At 37.8% G+C, this 22,601-nt stretch overlaps 1 protein-coding gene across 2 annotated transcripts in view; it reads right to left on the minus strand.

Moving 5' to 3' along the window:
* The window catches only part of LOC115222097 (serine/threonine-protein kinase PAK 1), a 217,639-nt gene extending 203,827 nt beyond the window's left edge, over window positions 1-13,812 (minus strand). Inside the window, exon 1 of one of the 2 annotated variants that reach the window (XM_036511203.1) lies at window positions 13,658-13,812. The gene's annotated coding sequence lies outside the window, so the exon portion shown is untranslated. Of the gene's footprint in view, window positions 1-3,498; window positions 3,681-13,657 lie in introns of those variants that run through there. The other variant, XM_036511204.1, reaches the window with a different exon arrangement.
* Window positions 13,813-22,601: the final 8,789 nt, after the last annotated feature.

Genomic DNA, 22,601 nt, shown 5'->3' on the forward strand with positions numbered 1-22,601 from the left:
TCGCGTAATGGGTCGGAAATATATCTTTTTGGATGAATGCACTGTCATGGAAGATGGGGGAAAGAATAAGTGATGTAAGTAATCTAAAGAGATGAGTGGTGAGTGAAAAAGGAAGAATGGTGTTGATGGCTACGACTGGTCGTGTGGGAGTGATGGAGGAAAAATCACGGGAATACAAGTGTGTGGATGGAACAGGCCAGAATTTTTCAAAAGCCAAAACCAATGTGAAATATTCGATCGTTTTCGGCAATCTGAGACGTTTCTATACACGACAGACAAAAGCAATGTTCATCTACACACATCAAAGACATCCAGACATATACACTCACACATCTCCAGAATATTCAAGGTGTGTGCTGTTAGATGGCAAATATACGGTCTCCACTGAGTGTTACCCCACTACAGACAAGAAAAGGGAGAGAAAGAAAGAAAGAGAGAGAGAGCGAGAGAGAGAGAAAGAATGAGAGAGAGTGACATCCTCCACATTGCTAAAACCGGCAACCGGTTCTGAAGACTAACTGAACAAACCATTTTCCATGCTGCTAAGTTCTCCGTCTTGACAGAGACAGATAAAAATAGATAAACAAATAATTTCATACAAGTGTGTGGATGGAGGCAGGGAGAGAGAACCAAACCATTACACAACAGCAGCACCACAACTGTGTGTGTATGTGTGTGTGTGTCTGTATCAGAAATATGTTTATGTGTCTGTGTGTGTATAAAGTGTATGTGTGTATGTCTGTAATGGCTTCTTACATATGCATGAACCCTGAGATTTTCCATTCCGCTTTTAGTTTTTAGTTGGGTTTTTTGGGGTTTTTTTTTTTTAATAAATGTGGAATGTGTGGTGTTCATGCGTTTTAGAAGAGCGATTAGCAAACGTACATATATATATTGAATGAGAGAAGCGGTTGTAAACGAGAATGGAGACCTTACGTGAGAGGACGGTTCGCCGACAACTTACCACCGCAACAATAACAACAGAAATAACATAACCAACACTACAAATAATAATAATGATAATGATAATGATGATCACTAAACTATCATTAATTCTAGCAGCAGCAGCAGTAATAGTAGCAGGGTTGGTTGTTTGGGTCAAGGGGGAAGGAGAGGCGATATCATCAACGAAACGAGAACATTCATTAAGTCAATTAAACAGATATATTCACCAATCTAAACCTCAAGGAAATACCAAAAAAAAAAAAAATTACTACAATAAACGAATCGATGACGGAGATTCGGCGCCGTCGTTCGACCTGCTAACAAACCAAAAAAAAAAGATTCTCTTTCTCAACCCTAGTGGTCTAAATAATTGGGGGAAGGACACCATAGATAATGTATTCTTTAGATATACATACAAAAAAGACGGGATGGTCAAGGCTGGAACGCTTTTATTCATAGATCTGCTTTAATCGGGGCCATCTGACCTGACCAAGGGCTAAACAAATACTACAGCAATGATGTTAATAGTGAAATGGTAAAAGTAGGGAACTGCGAGAAATGAACAGAAGAATGGTAAAATTCCAAACGAAACATCAGACATCCAACCGAGTAGCTGACTGATTCTTGCTTTGACCCAAGCAAAAATTTTGTCATCTGCAGAGCAGATGACAATTTTTCTGCCAGTATCTTTCCACTGACCAAATCGGTTAACTAGAATATATAGACAGCAAATATACATACATGCATTTTATATATATATACATATATACACACACACACACAGCGAAATAAATACATATAAATATATATATATATATAAATAATTATAGATTCGCCCGCACGATTCTAATTATACATTCCTCGCCTGCAACCCGCTATAGCCGGATGCTACCACGAGTTGAAATGGTGTCCCGCCACCCCACCAAATACTACACACACGAATCTAGACATTTCCAGCTACCACTTCAGCATGGCATGAGTGAAAAAATGTTTCTCCTTCCAGTTGAGGCCTTCTTCACAGTCTAGTTGGAACGTGGCACACACACACACACATATAATACAAATTCCAAAAGCATTTTTTTTCTCTCTATTATAACAGGCACAGTGGCGGGAGACTCGAAACGGTAGTTTCATAATAAAATAAAGGACGGGAGGGGTATATATATATATATACACACATATATATATACAGAAGTGTGTGTATATATATATATATATATACATACACACAAACGCTCATACATACAGCTTTACCTACATACACATACACACACACATATATATATATATATATACAGAAGTGTGTGTGTGTATGTATATATATATATATACAGAAGTGTGTATGTATATATATATATATATATATATACACACGCTCATACATACAGCTATACCTACATACACATACACACACACACATATATATATATATACAGAAGTGTGTGTGTGTATGTATATATATATATATATATATATATATACACACACACACACGCTCATACATACAGCTTTACCTACATACACATACAAACACACACACACACATATACAGAAGTGTGTGTGTGTGTATGTATATATATATATATATATATATATATATATATATATATATATATATATATATTATATATATATATACACACGCGCTAATACATACAGCTTTACCTACATACACATACATACAAACACACACACATATATATATATACATATGTATACATGTTATGTATCGGTGTGATAAGATATATATTATATGCAAATAAGCACTGGATGATGGTACATGAGGAAAACCATCCATGTAGGAGTGTGGGTGGGAAGCGGGGGGCTGGGGGAATAATAATAAGTAGGTCCGATAAGGTGTGTGTGTGTGTGATGGTGTGTATATCAATGTATGTGAGTGTGTGTGTTTGTGAATTAAGATGTATATTCAGACCCCGTGTGTGTGTGTGTGACGGTAAGGTGTGCGTGTTTATGTAGCAGACAGAGAAGACTACCAGGGGGGAAGAAAAAAGGGAGAAATAAGCGAGTTTAGGAGCAAAGCCTTAATATAAAGGGGGGGGGGAGGGTCCGTTAATACGAGAAAAACCAATCCCAATTTCTGGAATATGTGTCGGCATTTTATGACTTAGCCGATCAGATTGACTAGATCGATCGATTTGACAGAGAAACTACTTTTTTTTTTAAAACCGTCATCACTGTTATTATCATCATTACTACTACTACTACTACTACTACTACTACAACTACTACTATTACTACTACTACTACTAAGAAGCACTATTACAACTACTAACTTTCAATCATAAATTCAAAAATACAAAATGATGTCTGTACACACACATATACACAGTATATATATATATATATATATATATATATATATATATACATATACACACATATATAATATATGTATATCATATAAAATATATACATAATTTAAAATAATAATAATTATTATTTATATATATATATATATTTCGAACGAACATGCAGTCATCAACATGAAACATTTCCAAAAACGATAAGAATATTATGAGATATATTACATACACACGTTGAACTGAAGACTGGTCGCAATTCCGAGTGGTGTTAACAGGAAATGCAATCGAAGTAGGGAAAGATAGTCGGGTGGGTGGGGTTGCAACGAGAGACGAGAGCGGACAGTCAGGCAGGACTAATTAGAGATTTCTGATTCTGGCAAGTGAACGAAGGCTTCGATGCCGGATCCAGGGATACATATACATACATATATATATATATATGTATATGTGTGTATATATATATATTAGTGTTGGTGAGTGATGGTACTCCACACACGTTTTCTGGTGTGAACTGTTGTCGGTAAATGTTTTATTGGCCAGCGCAAGGTGCTTGCCGGGCTGAAGTTAGCTCCCTTACAAACCTGGCCTTAATTGTCACATTTACTCCTATGTCACCCCCCCCCCCCATCAATTTACACAGTAGTAATACCGACGATGTGAATACTCCACCACACCTTACAAGACAACAGCCTCACACACTGCTAGAAATAAAACGATTCATTTCTTCAATGAGGCGACACGAAGGCGTACAGTTTAGGTGTTAATGTCACTTGAAAGAACGGAGACAAAAAAACGAGACAGACACAGAGAGAGATGGGCTGGGTTGGATTGGATTCAAAATAAAAGAGCTTACCAACTTCATACCTGCATTTAAGCAAGCCTTTAAATAATTAAATATTTCTGTCTTTAAAAGGCAATTTATTAAAAGTTCTTGTATGTGAAATGTCAGATAGGAGGAGGTGTGTGACACGAGGAATAATAACAACACAACTTAATATTGACACACCGATGGCAAAGGAGAGAGAGAGAGAGAGGAAAAAGCTTTGAAAAGACACAAAGGACAATTTTGTCATCAACTAAGTATATTACTGGTAGTTATTTTATCGTCCCAGGAAGAATGAAAAGAGAGCCAACACCAGCATAGTTTGAACACAAATGGAACCGATTTTCAAAAGTCTTTTGTACGACATACGACTACTTACTAACACTCTACCCTCAATAATAATAAACCTTTCAACTACAAACACAAAGCCTGCAATTTTGAGGGTAGGGAGCAAGTCGATTAAATCGACCCCCAGTACTCAACTGGTACTTCTTTCGGCGAACCCGAAAGGATGAAAAGCAAAATTGGTAGAATTTGCAAAGACGGACGAAATGCCATTAAACATTAATGATAATTTTAATTATGGCACAAGGCTGGCGATTTTGAAAGGAGTAGGTTTGTCGATTAACTCGACCCCAGTACCTGACTGATACCGTATTTTATCGACCCCGGGGGGATGAAAGGGAAAGTCGACTGCGGTGGGATTAATAAAGGGTTCTCATTTGAAGACCGACAATTTTTTGAGGACAGGGATTTAATCGATACTATCGTCCCAAGTAACTTGACTAGTACTTTATTTTATCGACCCCGAAAGGATGAAAGGCAAAGTCGACCTCGGCGGGATTTGAACTCAGAATGAAAAGCCGCTAAACGTTTTAGCACAGTGCGCTAACGATACCGCCAGCTCGCCGCTTTCGAGAGAATATAATTGTTTCTTACACAAATTAAGAAGTGGAACTTGTATCAATGTGTGATCCTAATCACACCCCGTACGAACTGTGGCGAACCAGCTGGAGCAACTGTCACTCAGTTTTAGAAACAAGTTAATAAAGAAACCGCTTCAATAGTGATTCACTGTTGATTAAGACATGGATTCGGAAACACTAACCCACCCGCTAATTCTTTTATGTTCGCGCAGGTTTATGGCTGGAGGAGAACAAAGACGGTGAGATTTGTTTGCTATTTTTAATAGACAGAGAGACAATTGCAGCCGTTATGTCTTTCCATAACGGATTCCTTGTTTTCGCCACTTTCTGCGAGAGAACAAAGCTGTGTTCGATAAAATCAGAAGGAACAACAATAACAATAACAAAAAGAGGTGATATCTTCGTCTGTGAGTAATGATATAGAAGATAAGGAGACGGGAGAGAAAGGGGTGATATCACGTATGAAGTTGTATGAATGATTTTTAGGAGGGGGTAGACGAGTGGAGGTAAAAAGAAATAAATGAGGTAGGGGTGGGTGAGGTTTGGATGAGTCACGGTAGGGTGGTGGTGGTGGAGTAAATGAAGAGGGTGGTTGGGGAAAGGATCAATCCGAAAACATCGGCACTGGCTGATTGTCAGTCTTCTGTCTCGTACCAATGTTTACGTAGATTTGGACGAAAGTGAACCAGAAGGGATGTGGGGGAGAAATATCTTGAAAGTGGCTAGTTACACCCACCTCGTTCATTTAAGGCTGACAGAGAGACAACCAAGGAAAGGGGAAAAAAAAAGTTTGTGTTACTCTGTCTGCTTCAGGGAAGGAAAGAGGGGAAAATAGGAAAATTATAATTGAATAGAAATTGAGAAAGCTAACAAGTCGAAACCTTAATTGCAAACAACAGTGATAAAAAATTTAAAAGAAAAAAACGACCCTTCCTATGTGACCCAGAAAATGTGTGTGTGTGTGTGTGTGTGTGGTTAAATTTGCTTCCCAACAACCATGGTTCCGGGTTCAGTCCTACTGCATGGCACCTTGGGCAAAGGTGTCTAGCCCCGTCGAAACTGAAAGAAGCCTGTTCTGATGTATGTGTGTATGTCTGTCGTGAGATCGCGCGGTAGTTGTGAGTGTGCACCGTTACATAAATAGTGTCATTCGTTTCCAATATTCTGTGAAGACATGTCTGACCATTGGGAAAATATTACCTTGCTTGGAAACAAACAGGTGAGGATTGGCTGTAGGAAGGACATCTAGCTGTAGAAAATTCGTCTCCATAAACTCCGTCCGACGTATGCAAGCATGGAAAAATAGATGTTAAAAACGATTTTTTTATATATCTATATAAAAGGTGGCGATTTCAGTTGGTCGATCGATTAAGTCCATATGCAATGCCCACGAGAATAAGATAGAATGGTCACGCCTGTGATAACAGAATTTGTCCAGTCAGGACCGACCTTCAGTTAAAATAACGACGGGTGGTCGAACTACCACCTGGCTGCTGTTTTTTTTCTCCTTGTTCGCGGAAGAAAAGCAGAGAACAAAATATCCCACCTCATCTTCCTTTCAATTATGGTACCATATAAAAAACTTGTAAAGCACAGGTATGACTGTATAATTACGAATCTCGCTTTACAAGCATGTGGTTTCGGGTTCAGTGCCACTACGTAACACCTTGGGCAAGTGGGTTCTACTATAGCCCCGGACTGACCAATGCCTTGCGAATGAATTTGGTAAACGGAAACTGCGTGAAACCCGTCATGTGTATGTCCCGAACCACCACCTGACAACCTCGTAACTTAGCAGTTCGGCAAAAGAATAAGCACTAGACCTAGTGCTTATTAGAAGTACTAGGGTCAATTTATCCGACTAAACCCTTCAATGTGTTGCCCCAGCATGGCCACAGCCCAATGACTAACAAGTAAAAGGTAAAAAAATACATATCATCATTAATGCTGTCTCTTTACGTTTCCGAGATCAAATCCACCAGAATTGAGGACTGGAAGAATAGTTAAGACTAAATGGTGTACAGTAGTAAATAGCAACACTTCTGGGTTCGAATTAAGCTCAGTTCAACCCTCGTTCTTCCTGGGTCGATACAATAAAATGCCAATCAAATATCAGCGTTAGACGTGAATGAAATGATAGAAGACTTTGCTCTTCATTTCTTCGGAGATGATACATCTAAATAAACACATAAGGTAGTGTACATAAGATGATCCGAGCAAATAAACCTTCGTCCATTCCCTTCAAATAATTGATCTTGCTACACCGAAGTGACCGATATATTTCACTTCGCCTCTACGCCAAACCCACTTCCCTTTTTCCAGGACAAGGTATACACATCCGGCAAATTATAGCAACAGTGAGATGATCTATCGATTACCAAGAGAATGAAGAGCAACTTCGATTTGAACTCTCAACACAGGTTTTGTGTTGATTATAAAGTATAGTCTTGTCTGACAATAAATCCCCTACGCAAGAATCGAGTCGATGCAATCACCTGAATGCTAGAAATAGAAGCCAAATCTCCTTTAAATCAACCACTAATAGACTCAAAACAAAGACAATATACAAGCAACTATGGAGATCTAGAAATCGCGGTCAAATCCACTCTCCTATCGTCTTAAATGAAGAAATTCTTGGGCAAGGCAATTATATAGAGACGAGATAGTCACGGTTGAAACGCCTTCGACTATAGCTCTGCTAGATCAGGGACTACTAGCATTGAGTTAAACAACACCAGGGAATTAGCATTTTATAAATGTAACCCCTTGATTCCGACAAATCGATAGGGGTGGTCACAGCTGAAACACTCGATACCTTACTGACCGACAACAACCATCGACAAAACAAAATCTCATACGTTAGAAGAATGTTCGCCGCTAATCATTTCCTCGGATGGAAATAGCGACCCACATTTAAGCAGAACGATCGGCCTTTTGGCTAAGATCAAAGTGTAGAACGATGGCTTAGAAACCGGGGGAAAACATTAAAAAAAAAACCCGGTCACGAACTCCCACTAACCGCGAGTTTACCTTACGACAGTGAATAGTAGTAGTAGTAGCAGTAGTAGTTTTGTTTAACCCCAGGTCAGTCAGCTCTAAATGAGCACCTATGATCAGACGTTGCACTCTTGAACACTTTGTTTCTCTCTCTCTTTTACTATATCTAGACATTATCAGATGTCTTTTTTTCCCTTTTCAAAACGGTAAGGGTGTGATATGAGGGAGATTTGGCTGCCATTTCTAGTATGTTACAAAGACAAACAAATGGGAGCTCACACACACACAGACACACGTTAACTATATTATATAGTAGACGTAGTAGATAGATGTAGCAGCAGAAGTGTTAAGACCCAATCATAGAAGAATGAGGAAGTTTAGGTTCCATCCAATAACAACAAAACGAACACAAAGAAAGCTTTAAGATTTTTCAAAGATGAAGCCAAGAATATATTCTTCATGGAGCGAGAGAGAGAGAGAGAGAGAATGAGCATTTTTAAACTTTCATCAGACACACACAAAAACATAGTTTCCTGAACTACCTCAAAGGAAAGATACTACAGGTAGATAAGGCTTTAGACAAGCTCGATCACAAACAAGCCAAGTAGTCTTCCTCTCTCTCTCTCCCTAAATTAAGCAGGAGATATACCACCAGGGGTGTATGCGTGTGTGTGGTTAAATAAGGGCTACGTGCACTGAAGCAATACAGAGGAGGCAACAAACTACATGGCCCTTATGCACAGACAGAAACTAAAAGAAGCGCGTCGTGTGTGTGTGTGTGTGTCTGTGTGCCCCAACGCAGCTTGACAACCGGTGTTGGTGTGTTTACGTCCCAGTAAGCTAGCGGTTCGGCAAAACAGATCGACTGAATAAAGTACCAGGCTTAAAACGTAAGAACTGGGTTGATTCGTTCGACTAAAATTCTTCAAAACCATGCTCCAGTGTGGACGCAATCTAATGGCTGTGTGTGAGAGAGAGAGAGAGAGAGAGAGAGAAGAAATGCTCGCTTCCACAGTACAATGCAATAATTCATTTCGACCGAACATGTTTCCCCAGACATGTATCTTCGACAGAAACTACCTATGAGGACCCGACTGGGTTCGATTGTGGATAATGCCCGAGTCAACGAGCGCAGTGCTCCTCCTACTCATCATCATCTGTGGCGTATTAACATCTGTTATTCCATCTATCTATATACATACAATTATAATTTTATTCTATGCCATATACTATATATATGAGTAAAGTATGACAAAGCAGTAATTAAACCGAGACGAAGGATTACATATGCTGCTTTTCTTCGGTTAATAGGTGTGTATGAATGCGAAATGCGGTTGAGGTTTTGAGAATCGTGTGTCCACGAAGAGGACGAGTTGTTTAATGATTAACAGCAGTTTCTAGCAGTAGCTGATGTTTATTTAGTAGAATATAAATATATCAGATGTGTCATTATGCAGAGGGACATAAGTACACACCCATAGTGCTTCCAAGATCACACACACACACACACATATATAGGCGCAGGAGTGGCTGTGTGGTAAGTTAGCTTGTTTACCAACCACATGGTTCCGGGTTCAGTCCCACTGCGTGGCACCTTGGGCAAGTGTCTTCTACTATAGCCTCGGGCCGACCAAAGCCTTGTGAGTGGATTTGGTAGACGGAAACTGAAAGACGCCCGTCGTATATATGTATATGTATATATATGCGTGTGTGCGTTTGTCCCCCTAGCATCGCTTGACAACCGATGCTGGTGTGTTTATGTCCCCGTTACTTAGCAGTTCGGCAAAAAAGACCGATAGAATAAGTACTGGGCTTACAAAAGAATAAGTCCCGGGGTCGAGTTGCTCGATTAAAGGCGAAACTTCGCCTAATATTATATATAATATAATATTTAAAAAGATTTAAATAACTATCGAACGATTCCAAGGTGGATCTATTAAACATTTATACAAAAATATCCATCATCTCATCAGCAACGGAAATCTAAATTTAAGTTTAAAATGAATAAATATATATTCGAAACTGAACTTTTCATTCATCGCAACTTCGTGTTCATACATCCACGCCTAAAATTAATAATTATACGCAAATATACTGAGAACTGACCCCTATTCCCACCCATTCTACACGTAGATACACCGATACAGAGGGGAGTGGGACCCTATTTCCCTGTTATGTATATCCCTCGAATGTTTAGTATATCCTCCAATAACAAAAATTAATATAAGATGACAAAGATGTTATGTTTTTCATTCTTGAAGACTAAAAGTTGTGAGTAAACATACACGTGTGCGTGTACTAAATTTACTAAGTCAAACGGTGCCAAGTAGACAAGTGTCTCTTTCAATAGTTTCCGTTATGTCAGAGAAAACTGACAAACACACACACACGTGTGTGTATATGTGTGTGTGTGTGTACGAAAAACGGCGCATAAAATTATACAACTCATGATCATGAATATTAAGCGAATTGCCTAATGCACAGACATGTGTCTGTGTATATCCCAATGTGTTTGGAGCAAAAAACAAGATAAGAGAAAGACATCTAAGATGCTGGTTAAATAGAAGTTAGAGTTAAGCTCGACTAGCATGAAGAAAAACAGCCCTAGATTAGAGGTAATATGTGTGGAATAGTTTTAAAGCTAGTCTGTTATGAAAACAAGGAAGAAAATGTTTCGTTGGATGGCTATCGAATGTAAAGGAGACACACGACATTAATTACACTTAGCAAACGTGGAGTTTTATTGATGATGGACAGGGATTGCTTTAGTAATGGAGGGAAAACCCCCATCAGTTGGTCACGGTTATTAATTAGCATAACTACAAGGTATTATCTCTCTCCTATAGCAGTCGGTTAAGTTTGCTTAGCTCTGAACGAACGAGAAGACAGATCTATATTCAAAGATATTCTAGCCGAGACCATCCTGTCTTTTTATTATTACCATTATGAAAAATTCCGCCGAGGTCGACTTTGCCTTTCATCCTTTCGGGAGGGGGTCGATAAATTAAGTACCAGTGTTTCACTGGAGTCGATGTAATCGACTGATCCCCGCCCCCAAAATTGCTGTTCTTGTGACAAAATTTGAAACCATTATTATTATTATCTCGAACTACATCAATATCTAATGTATCCGTTAATAAAGAGAGACCGTAGGATAGTGTTTATAGGAAATTTAGCAATTACTTCAAGCAGGTGAGCGATCAGGTACAGCTCGAGATTCCCTAATTGGCTCCATATCCTGGCAACTTGTCTGAATATCGAGAAACAAACACAAAGAAACCCCGAACTGACTCGATTCACACAAACAGTTGAAAGCACTTTCAGTTACTCTCGGCTTATTTAATGTCTTAACAGAGATGTATGAATGTTACAACGTCCAGTTTTTTTTTTTACATCCGATCCCCTCAGAACCCTCCTCTTAAGTGTCCTCCTTGGTAAGAGATTCCGAATGGCGTTAGGTGACAAAGCTACAAAAGAAATTCAATTTGAAACTGGTCAAGAGAAGCCGAAAGAATTGTAGTAGTTCTAAACCGATAAAGAGAAGCAGTCACTCTACTCTGTTAAAGGAGAGAACAAAAACCCAACTGGAGGATGTGGTCTATATGTTTAAAAAAAGAAAAGACAAGATGTTGACAGCTAGAAACATGTCTGGCCAAAGAATCTGCTCAATCAAAGCCAATCTGGTGCTAAATAGCAACAACAATCTTAACTTGAAAAATTATAATTCGAATGCCGCATAAGCAAAGAAAAAAATAAATCTAGTGAGTCGAAACCGCGACCCAGTTTTCATTTCATTCTGAAGATTATTTATTTCACACATACACACAAGGCTAAAGCTGTCCAGAAGGAAAAGCTTGACCGCCACAACATCCCCACTTCCCCTTCCGTGTTGTAAGAAATCAATTATCATAAATAGAGGGTATGATATAATGTATAGCAAATTACCAAGCAGACTCGTGACGAGGTTTCAATCCTTACTTAAAGCCTTTTATTTCATTTCACAAATATTTTGAGCCTAATGAAAACTCCCTTATCTGGGTTACATGGGTTTAATTAATTAAAGCATCATCTCTACAGTCGCTCGACCAGCTTAGAGATACCATATTATCTTCAGATCATACTCTATCGTTTGATAAATAAGAACATATCCCTAGATACAGTTTATCTGGATAAAAAAAACGTAGTGGTCACGATTTGAATGTCTTTGATTATATATGCCTGATCGAGCAGGACTGACCTGGTGCTAAATAACCACACCAACTATGTCAACCACCACCCAACAAGGGGAAGCAAAACCTTCGAATCACATCCAACCGTCTTAGAGAGAGAGACAGAGCAATGTAGACTAAATAGCCCCCCAAAAAGACGGGATGGTCACGGCTGAAATACTTTTGATCAAATGTTCCAAGCAGAGCTGACTGGGGGACTAAATAACAACTATCACCCATAGCAAAGATTGAAGAATGGTGGAGGTGGTGCTTCTGTTTCGAAGATAAGAACGGGACGAGACAATCGAGGAAGGAAGAAGCGAAGAATCAGAAGTTTCAAGAAACAAACAATAAATTATTTTGTTGATAATAGTAATAATAATAATCGTCATAATAAAATAATAATAAATCTATTGATAGGAAAGCAAGGATATATTATAACAAAACAATGAATCTATCAAAATATTCAAACTTTGTTTTATAATTGCTTTGTGTGCAGTGCGTGTTTGTGTGTGTATGTGCATGCTTAAGAGTATGTGGGACTGTGTGTGATTATGTATATTTGTATATATATATATATATATGACTGTATGTTCTCATATATGTATATATATATATATTATATATATATATATATATGACTGTGTATGTTCTCATATATGTATATATATATATATGTGTGTATATATATATATACATATATATATATTATATATATATATACATATATATATATTATATATATATATATAAAGTTTCTCAGTATATATATATATATGACTGTGTGTGTTCTCATATATATATGCACATGTACACATGTTTCACTGTGTGTGCATACGTAAATTTATGATGGATGTATGTGTCCATATAGTTTTTTTTTTTTTTTACGTGGGCACACACGTAAGATAATGTGAGTTCAGATGTATGTATGTGTATTTATATATAAGTTTATAAGTGAATTCGGTATATATATGTTGAGTGTATATTCGTTTCCCCATAGAAAGATGTAAATATTTAATTTCGTACGAGTTTGAGCAAATATAAGGTGCGTATATGTATCTATATATAATGAGTAAGGTCGGGGTACATGTAATTAGTGAAATTAAGAAAACAAAAAAAGAGGGAAAAGAGCAAGCAAATAAGAGCCAGAGACTCTTTAAAATAATTTCCTTGTTGGCTTAGATATATTAATTTACTTTTCTTTTAAAATTTTCACTCTGTAGTTTCCTTTTCATTATTTTTAGTTGTGTGTGTATAAAAAGAAAAAAAGTAAACAGAATTTATGCAGTTCAATAAGTTTAGCAAAACAAATCAAGTTAATTAAGCAATCAGAAAATAAACAATAAAGGAAGGGGTTCATTATTATTATTATTATTCTGACCCCTTGATTTTTGTTTTACAATATCTAAATCAACTGAAGAATTTTTTACTTACACTGCGATGTGTCTGAGATAAAGGGACTGATATATATATATATCAATTATATATATCAATTATATATATATATATATATAATATATCCAAGGCTTACTTAAGGCTAACTTAGGGTCTGTGTGAATATATGTGTGGGAATATATATATATATATAAAGTTTCTCAGTATATATATATATATATATATATAAAGTTACTAAATATATATATATATATATATCACTTTGGCACTCCCACACAACACACTATCCTCCTCTCTTTTATGTCCGTCTCTGGCGATTAATTCCTGTCTACCTCAGGTGAGACATGACAACTGCAAGGCTGGCAAAGGTGCACCGCCGACTCGAGCTCTGTTCCACACACTCTCTGTCTCTTCGGCTAATTCACTCTCACTCTCTCTCTCTATCTATCTATCTATCTATTTCTCACTCACTCTCTATGTGTGGGGGTATTCCTTTCACCCACTCTCTCTTTGAGGGTATCCCTCTCTCTCACTCACTCACTCCCTCCCTCTCTGGGTATGCCTCCCTTTCTGTCACTCACTCTCTCGCTCTCTCTGCGTCTTTCTTTCGCTTTCTATATCTGTTTCTCACTCACTCATTTTGTATATTTCAATATGTGTATGTGTGTATATATACATATATATATATGTATATATATATATATAAAATGTGCATTTGCAAGCACACACACACACATATATATATATATAAGTGTGTGTGTGTATGTATGCGTATATGTGTGTGTGTGTGTGTGCGCGTGCAAAATGGCGCCGGTGGCGGTGCGACTGTCGTTGAAGTCTCGCTCAAGTCTCGCTCAAATCTCGTCCACCCCATTTCCGTCACCACCTCCAGTAACAACACTTTTCAAATTGAGATAAATTCATATGACTGCAGCAGGCGTCTAGATTCTTCGAGATCCGTGTGTCTGTGTGTGCTTGTATGTCTCTCTCTCTCTATATATATATATATATGTGTGTATATGTATATATATACGAGCCAAAGTACAGATCGCATCCCGAAATTAATGGTCATACTTCACATTTTCTGTAAGCACAAAATCCCGTAATTGGAGGTGGCCGTAACGCAGGGGATGCTTGTGTGTGTATATATATATATATATATATATATATATGTGTGTGTGTGTATGTATATATATATATATATATAGTGTGTGTGTGTGTATGTATATATATATTGTGTGTGTGTGTGTATGTATATATATGTGTGTATATATATATGTGTATGTATATATATATGTGTGTGTGTATGTGTATATATGTGTGTGTATGTATATATATGTATATATGTGTATATATATATATGTGTGTGTGTATATATATGTGTGTGTATATATATATATGTGTGTATGTAATATATGTGTGTGTGTGTGTATATATATATACACACACACTCACATAGCATCCCCTGCGTTACGGCCTCCTCCAATTACGGGATTTTGTGCTTACAGAAAATGTGAAGTATGACCATTAATTTCGGGATGCGACATCTACTTTGGCTCGTATGGAATCTCGGAAACTCGTATTTTGTAGTTTTAAATTGCTAGCTGTTTAAAACTACGCTTTCTCCTTAGCTCAAGGGTCACTTGCGTTTTGGTTAAGATGAAAGATTATAGTAACGATTTGGAAAACAATCATCAGGTTACATACATACATGCACAAACATGTATATATAATGTACATAATATGTGTGTGTATATATATATCTATATATGTTTGTGTGTGCGTGTACGTACATATATATGAATGTATGCGTGCGGTGCGTGTCTGTTTCTGCCCTCAACACCAACAAGATAAGCAAATTCATTTCAAATAAAAACATATAATGTGCTATCTTAGTGAGTTTTAAAAGTTGAATGAAATGTCTTTGATCATAGGTCTTTGGAGGATTGGCTTCAAACTGAGCAACCACAAAAATACAATAAGCAAGAATAATATGACCACCACACCACAAAATACCTGCCCTCCATCACAAATATCTAAACCAATGCAAACTCATATATCACCACTACCTGCCTACCAGATTTTGAATTCAACTGGCTACAACAGATATCAGCATGTACGCCAACACGTGTCTGTGTGTGTGTATGAGCGATTGTGCATGTATTTGTGTCTTAAGTCATAAGGGCAAAGGAGCGAATTGCCCATAAAATCTGGTGACCCTTCAGCTAACTAATATAGTGCTTTCTCTTCCTCTGTCCTCTTTTTCATTTCATTTTCATTGCTGCATCAATAAGAATGAGACAATTTTCTGCTCTCAGAAAGCAAATCTTTCCTGGGCCATTTTTTTACTACATATTTGTGGTGGATAATTAATCGGCGGTGCTTTTGGATTTGTCTTCAGTTTAAGATGTCTGGAAAGAAGCTGTCAGGTAGACCTGAAGGAAGTAGTGCGAAAAGGAACTTGAAGGAGTTTATGCTGGATATATCTATATATATTATTACTTGTATATATATATGTGTGTATATAGCCTCGGGCCAACCAAAGCCTTGTGAGTGGATTTGGTAGACGGAAACTGAAAGAAGCCCGTCGTATATATGTGTATATATATATATATGTGTGTGTGTGTGTTTGTGTGTCTGTGTTTGTCCCCTAGCATTGCTTGACAACCGATGCTGGTGTGTTTATGTCCCCGTTACTTAGCGTTTCGGCAAAAGAGACCGATAGAATAAGTACTGGGCTTACAAAAGAATAAGTCCTGGGGTCGAGTTGCTCGATTAAAGGTGGTGCTCCAGCATGGCCACAGTCAAATGACTGAAACAAGTAAAAGAGATAAGAAAATGGAGGAACAAATTCATTTCGATCATCAACTTACGGATATTACAATTTCATATTATTTATTAATTATACAAATAGGAACATGAAAATTGAACAAAACAATATACATCAATATGCAAATTAATAATAAAATAAAAATAATACAAAGAAACTGTTCCTTACAGCTGTTTCAGCCTATGGTCAAGAGAATATCCCATAGTGGGTTACCTTCATAACCCCTATCTTACTTTGTACAATATATATATATATATATATATATATATATATATATAAAGTTAATCCAAACAAGAAAGCACAAAAAAAACACAACGCGAGGACGTGGAACAAATATAGTATTATTGGACTCTCAGGAAAGAAGGAGGGTTCAACGTTTCGAGCAGAGCTCTTCGTCGGAAACATAGGAGAAGGAAAGATCCAGAGAAGGGAAGACAGAGGAAAAAAAATCGCCAACAGTACACACGAGGTCACATTTTGAAAGCATATATATATATACACCAGGCTTTACGAAAGTCCTGTTACACTCAGTTTTGGATCTTTCAAGAGGTTCAAGTGTGTGATGATAGAAAAAGTGCCATCAAACATACTTAAAGTTCTACTTTTTCAGCACATGTCATTAAAACGTCTTTTCCATTGTGTACAGGCGTATCACGATGGAAGCGAAAAGACAAGTCCGACATTGCCAAGCAGCTTAACATCATCCAGATGACTGTCCATAGAGTCACGGAGAGGCTCAAGAACGGGAAAGAGCTCAAAGATCAACCTCGATCAGGTAGATCTCAAGTTGTCAACTGTTTGGCCGTGAGAAAAGCCTTCGAAAGTGATCTGAAGCTCAAAATGATTGCGCTTGCAAAAAACAACATCATGGTGGCCATGATGTCCAGGGCCATCAAGGAGGAGGGTGGCAAGAGCTTGAGGTGCGTGAAAAGGCCTCTGCTCACCAACTATATGTGAGAACAATGTTGGGACCACTTTTGTTGCCTTCCCAATGACTTGAAGTGTCATGGCAATCAAATTCTCATTTTATCTGATGAAAAAACTGTTGACCCAGTTGTCAACAAGGAGAATGATCATGTGGTCAGCTTTGGCCAGGATGTCTCCACGGTCCACTACATGTCCACAACGAAACACCTGATCGCCAGGAGGATGCTTGACATTGTGGCTTCAGATGATGAGAATATGCCGCCAATGTGGTTCGTGGCTGGTTACAGCCCCACTGTGGCTGACTATAGGGACATCCTGGCCACAGAAGTCCTACCCTGGATGAGAAGGGTCATGAAGAAGGCAGACTATACATCTCAACAGGATGGTGCCCTGGACCACACAGCCAAGGCCAAGAGTGGTTGGGGTTGAGCATGAACTTCTGATTGCAGGACTTTTGGCTGCTGCAGTTACCCAACCTCAGCCACCTCAACTACATCATGTGAATGCATGTGGAGGGCAAGGCCTGCAAGGTTGGCCATAACAATGTCAACAAGCTGTGCCAAAGTTTTAGGCATTTATTTGTATTAAAAATTGAAGTCCATCAATGACTTTTGGGACACCCTTTATAGATAAATATGTAAATCAATAAAAATACATTTCCTAAAAGATTTATGTGTTTAAGCGGAACTTGAACTTACTTCCATTAACTTTACAAGTAACAAAATAACAACTAAAGACCAGCTCACAATGTTTGATGTTAGTTGGATGACTCATCAAACAATCAATCAATGTGGAATTAATTACATTAAAATCTCAAATAGCAATATATCTTCAAGTTTTTAATCCTTATTTAAAACATCACTTTTTATTTTTTTACAAATTCTTCAAAATTACTTAATTGCTGTCATCTTAATCATTACCATCGATAGCAGCAGCAGCATCACCATCATCTTCATAATTGCCACTATCTCCATGATCATTGTTGTCCTCCTCCTCCTCCTCACCACCACCACCACCACCATCATCATCATCGCCATCATCATCATCATCAACAACAACAACAAACCGACAAGTTTATAAATATACAGTACATATACTCATACACACACACATGCACCGAAGGTGGTGTGTGATTTTGTCAAAGAATAGAACCAGAGACATCTAAATGCGGAAAACTTTAAAATGCAATGAGATTTGATGTAAACATCGTGCCAGTACAAGAATAATTCCACCAATCCTTCATTTCAAAACCAAAAGAACATTCCAGAACAAATCGGTATTGGTTTATAAGGAAATGAGGAAGGCTAAACAATGTTGAAAGTAAGAGATTACAATCACACAAATGTCATATGTCATGTTTCTTCAGATAAGAATGGTTCACAGAAAAGTTAAACTTTCTTACAGAATATTATTTCTGGATTTGGAACATAATCAATCATTTAGTTGGGGTTTTTTTTTTTTTTCTGACTGATACAGAGCTGTGGACAGACAGATTGAATAACGGATGTATGGATGAATGGTCTGATGAACGGGTGTATAATTGGATGGATTGATGAAAGAACGGTTGAACGAATGGATGGATAAATGAATGAATGGTTGGATGGATGGATGGATGGTTCAATGGACTGAACAATGGTTGGTTGGATAGATAACTGGATAGACGGGTGCATGGACAGTGAGACGGTTTCCTGCATACCCTGATAATTAGATGAGCGTTTGGGTGAATGATAGACTTTATGAAAGATATATCTGCTATATTTCATATATCACATTTACTGTAAACAATGTGTTATAAACTAGATATAATATATATGTTATTACATCTAGTATACCATCCTATATATTATATACAAAATATACAAGGCATACTATATATTAGATATTAGTTGTATATCCAAGGCTGGATTTATGTCTGGGCCATGACCCAGCGGTCTTTTAACTCAGAAAATCCTCAAGCTTGGAGTTGAAAAATAAAAGATATATTTACAGTAATCAAAAAAAAAATTTGTAATTTCTTTTACTAGTTAACATTTTTTTCTAATCCAGTAGAGTTCGTTTAACCCTTTCGTTACTGTATTTATTTTGAGATGCTCTGTGTTTCTTTCAATTACTTTAAATATAACAAAGAATTTAGTAAAATAACTTGGTTATCATTCAGCTAGTGTTAGGAACATAAATTGTGACTAAGGTTTGGTGGAAGATTTTAATTCAAAACTTATGAAAACAAGACATTTGTACTCAGAGCCAGAGCCGGTTTCAGCCGGGTTGGTAACAAAAGGGTTTAAATTATTGAGCCTGCTTTTGATTTATTGGGTCTTTTAGATTTAAAAAGTAATTAAATTTGAGTCCCTCAGAATCTACCAAGGCTCTTTTAAGTTTTTAAGACATCTTCACATGTTTGGAGCTCCTAGATTTAATGAGGCCCTATTCATTATCTTATTAATGTTTTGAATTAGCTCTGTTTTTAAGAAGTGCTTTTTTAAAAATACTTTGAACATATGTTTTCTTCTGATAAAATAAGGGCTGTCAACTGCATACCATTATCTAAACAAATGAGCAAAGCTACAACAGTGTGAGAGAAACTATCAAAGTGTTGGCAGCCATTAAAGGTTACGAGATACTATTTTTTTTCTACTTTTTTGCTTATTTTGGTAATTAGACTGAGACCATGCTGGGGCACCACCATAAAGAATGTTTAGTAGAATGTATCGACCTCAGTATTTTTTTGTTTTTAAAGCCTAGTACTTATTCTCTCTTTTACTCTTTTACTTGTTTCAGTCATTTGACTGCGGCCATGCTGGAGCACCGCCTTTAGTCGAGCAAATCGACCCCGGGACTTATTCTTTGTAAGCCCAGTACTTATTCTATCAGTCTCTTTTGCCAAACCACTAAGTGATGGGGACATAAACACACCAGCATCGGTTGTCAAGCAATGCTAGGGGGACAAACACAGACACACATATATATATATATATACATATATACGACAGGCTTCTTTCAGTTTCCATCTACCAAATCCACTCACAAGGCTTTGGTCGGCCGGAGGCTATAGTAGAAGACACTTGCCCAAGATGCCACACAGTGGGACTGAACCCGGAACCATGTGGTTGTTTAGCAAGCTACTTACCACACAGCCACTCCTGCGCCTATCAGTATCTTTTGTAAAACTGCAAACTCTTACGAGTATGTAAACCCACTAACGCTGGTTACCAAGCGATGGTGAGGGACAAACACAGACAAAAAGAAGCACACACATGCATACATGCACACACATACACACACACACACCACACACCACACACCAAATCCACTCACAAGGTTTTGGTTGGCCCGAGGCTATAGTAGAAGACACTTGATCAATGTAGAGGGATTGAACCCATGACCATGAGGCTCAGTGAGGCTCAACATCTTGAGATCAACCTTCACTACTTTGTCCCACATCTTTCTGAGTCTCCCTCTCCCACAAATCAACATCCTCTTCAAGCAACTGACTCTTCTTATGGAGCTGTTCTCATCCATACACATCACATGACTAAACCAGCAGTAAGTATGACTTGGTGTTATGCATCATCATCATCATCATCATCACTTAACATCTGCTCTCCATACTTGCATGGGTTGGGTGGTTTGACTTGGCACTGGTTAGCAAGGAGCTGTCCAGGACCCCATCTGTCTGTTGTGGCATGGTTTCTGTGGTTGGATGCCCTTCCTAATGCCTACCACTTAACAGAGTGAGCTGGATGGTTTTTACATGCCACCAGCATGAGTGCATTAATGCAGCACACACATGGATGCTTTTTAAGTGGCACCAGCTCCTGAAAGGACAAGGCCGTACATGTGGAAGGCAGCAATTTTACTTAGCTTGATGTGTCTTGTCAAGTACAGCAAATCCCCTCATCTCCCGGTCCCTTGTCATTTCCTCAATGAGGCCCAGCATCCAAAGATCCTTTCTCGTCACTTTGTCCTACATCTTCCAAACTGGCAATGTTTCTACAGCTGGATGCCCTTTCTAACGGCAAACACTCTGAGAGTGCAGTGGGTGCTTTTTACATGCCACCAGCATGAGACCCAGTCAGGTGGTACTGGCATCAGCCAGTATATATATATAATATATATATATTTACGTGCAGTTGGCACGTAAAAAGCACCCACTACACTCTCGGAGTGGTTGGCGTTAGGAAGGGCATCCAGCTGTAGAAACACTCCCAGATCAGACTGGGCCTGGCGCAGCCTTCTGGCTTCCCCAGGCCCCAGTTGAACTGTCGAACCCATGCTAGCGTGGAAAACGGACGTTAAGCGATGATGATAATATATGTATATATATATAACATATATCTTATATATATATATATACAGATGTGTATGTGTGCGTGTCTTTATGTCTGTGTTTGTCCACCTCTAGCACTTGACAACCAGTGTTGGTGTGTTTACGTCCTTGTAACTTAGCGGTTTGGCGACAGAGAGCAGTTGAATACATACCTGGCTTAACCAAAAAAATTAAGTACAGGGGTCGATTCCTTCGGCAAAAATTTTTCAAAACACTGCCCCAGCATGGCCACAACCTAAATGACTGAAACAAGTAAAAGAAAAAAAATAAAAGATATATGTGTGTGTGTGCGTGTGTAATGTATGTGTGTATATGGTACTATTTTTATGAAAAAGTTGTTTTATAAGACACAAACAAGTAACCTTAACTAGAACTCAATATGAAAAACATGTAACTTATGAAAATGCTCTTTCGTTGCTTGGTTAATTTGTTCACATTGAAAGCAATTCATAGAATAAAATATCACAGAAGAGGACTTATTAAATCTTTTTACTGCACAGCTTTCTATAATGGACTTATTGTGAGCCATCACTTCCTGAGCAGTTGAAATTTAAATACATGTTAAAACTGAAGAAAAATATATAGTTTTAATATTTATTTAAATTTCAACTGCTAAGGAAGTGATGGTTAGTCATTTGTATGAACTTACAATAAGTCCTTTATGGTAACGGGTGCAGCAAAAATTTAAATAAATCCTTTTCTGTAAGACATACATATGTGTGTGTGTGTGTGTGTGAGTGTGTGTGTACAGTTGTGGCCAAAGGTTTGGAGTATTTTTTAAAAAATTATTATAGGCGCAGGAGTGGCTGTGTGGTAAGTAGCTTGCTTACCAACAACATGGTTCCAGGTGTGGCACCTTGGGCCGACCAAATCCTTGTGAGTAGATTTAGTTGACAGAA

Source organism: Octopus sinensis, linkage group LG19 (genome assembly GCF_006345805.1).
Source record: "Octopus sinensis linkage group LG19, ASM634580v1, whole genome shotgun sequence".
Taxonomy (NCBI): Eukaryota; Metazoa; Mollusca; class Cephalopoda; order Octopoda; family Octopodidae; genus Octopus; species Octopus sinensis.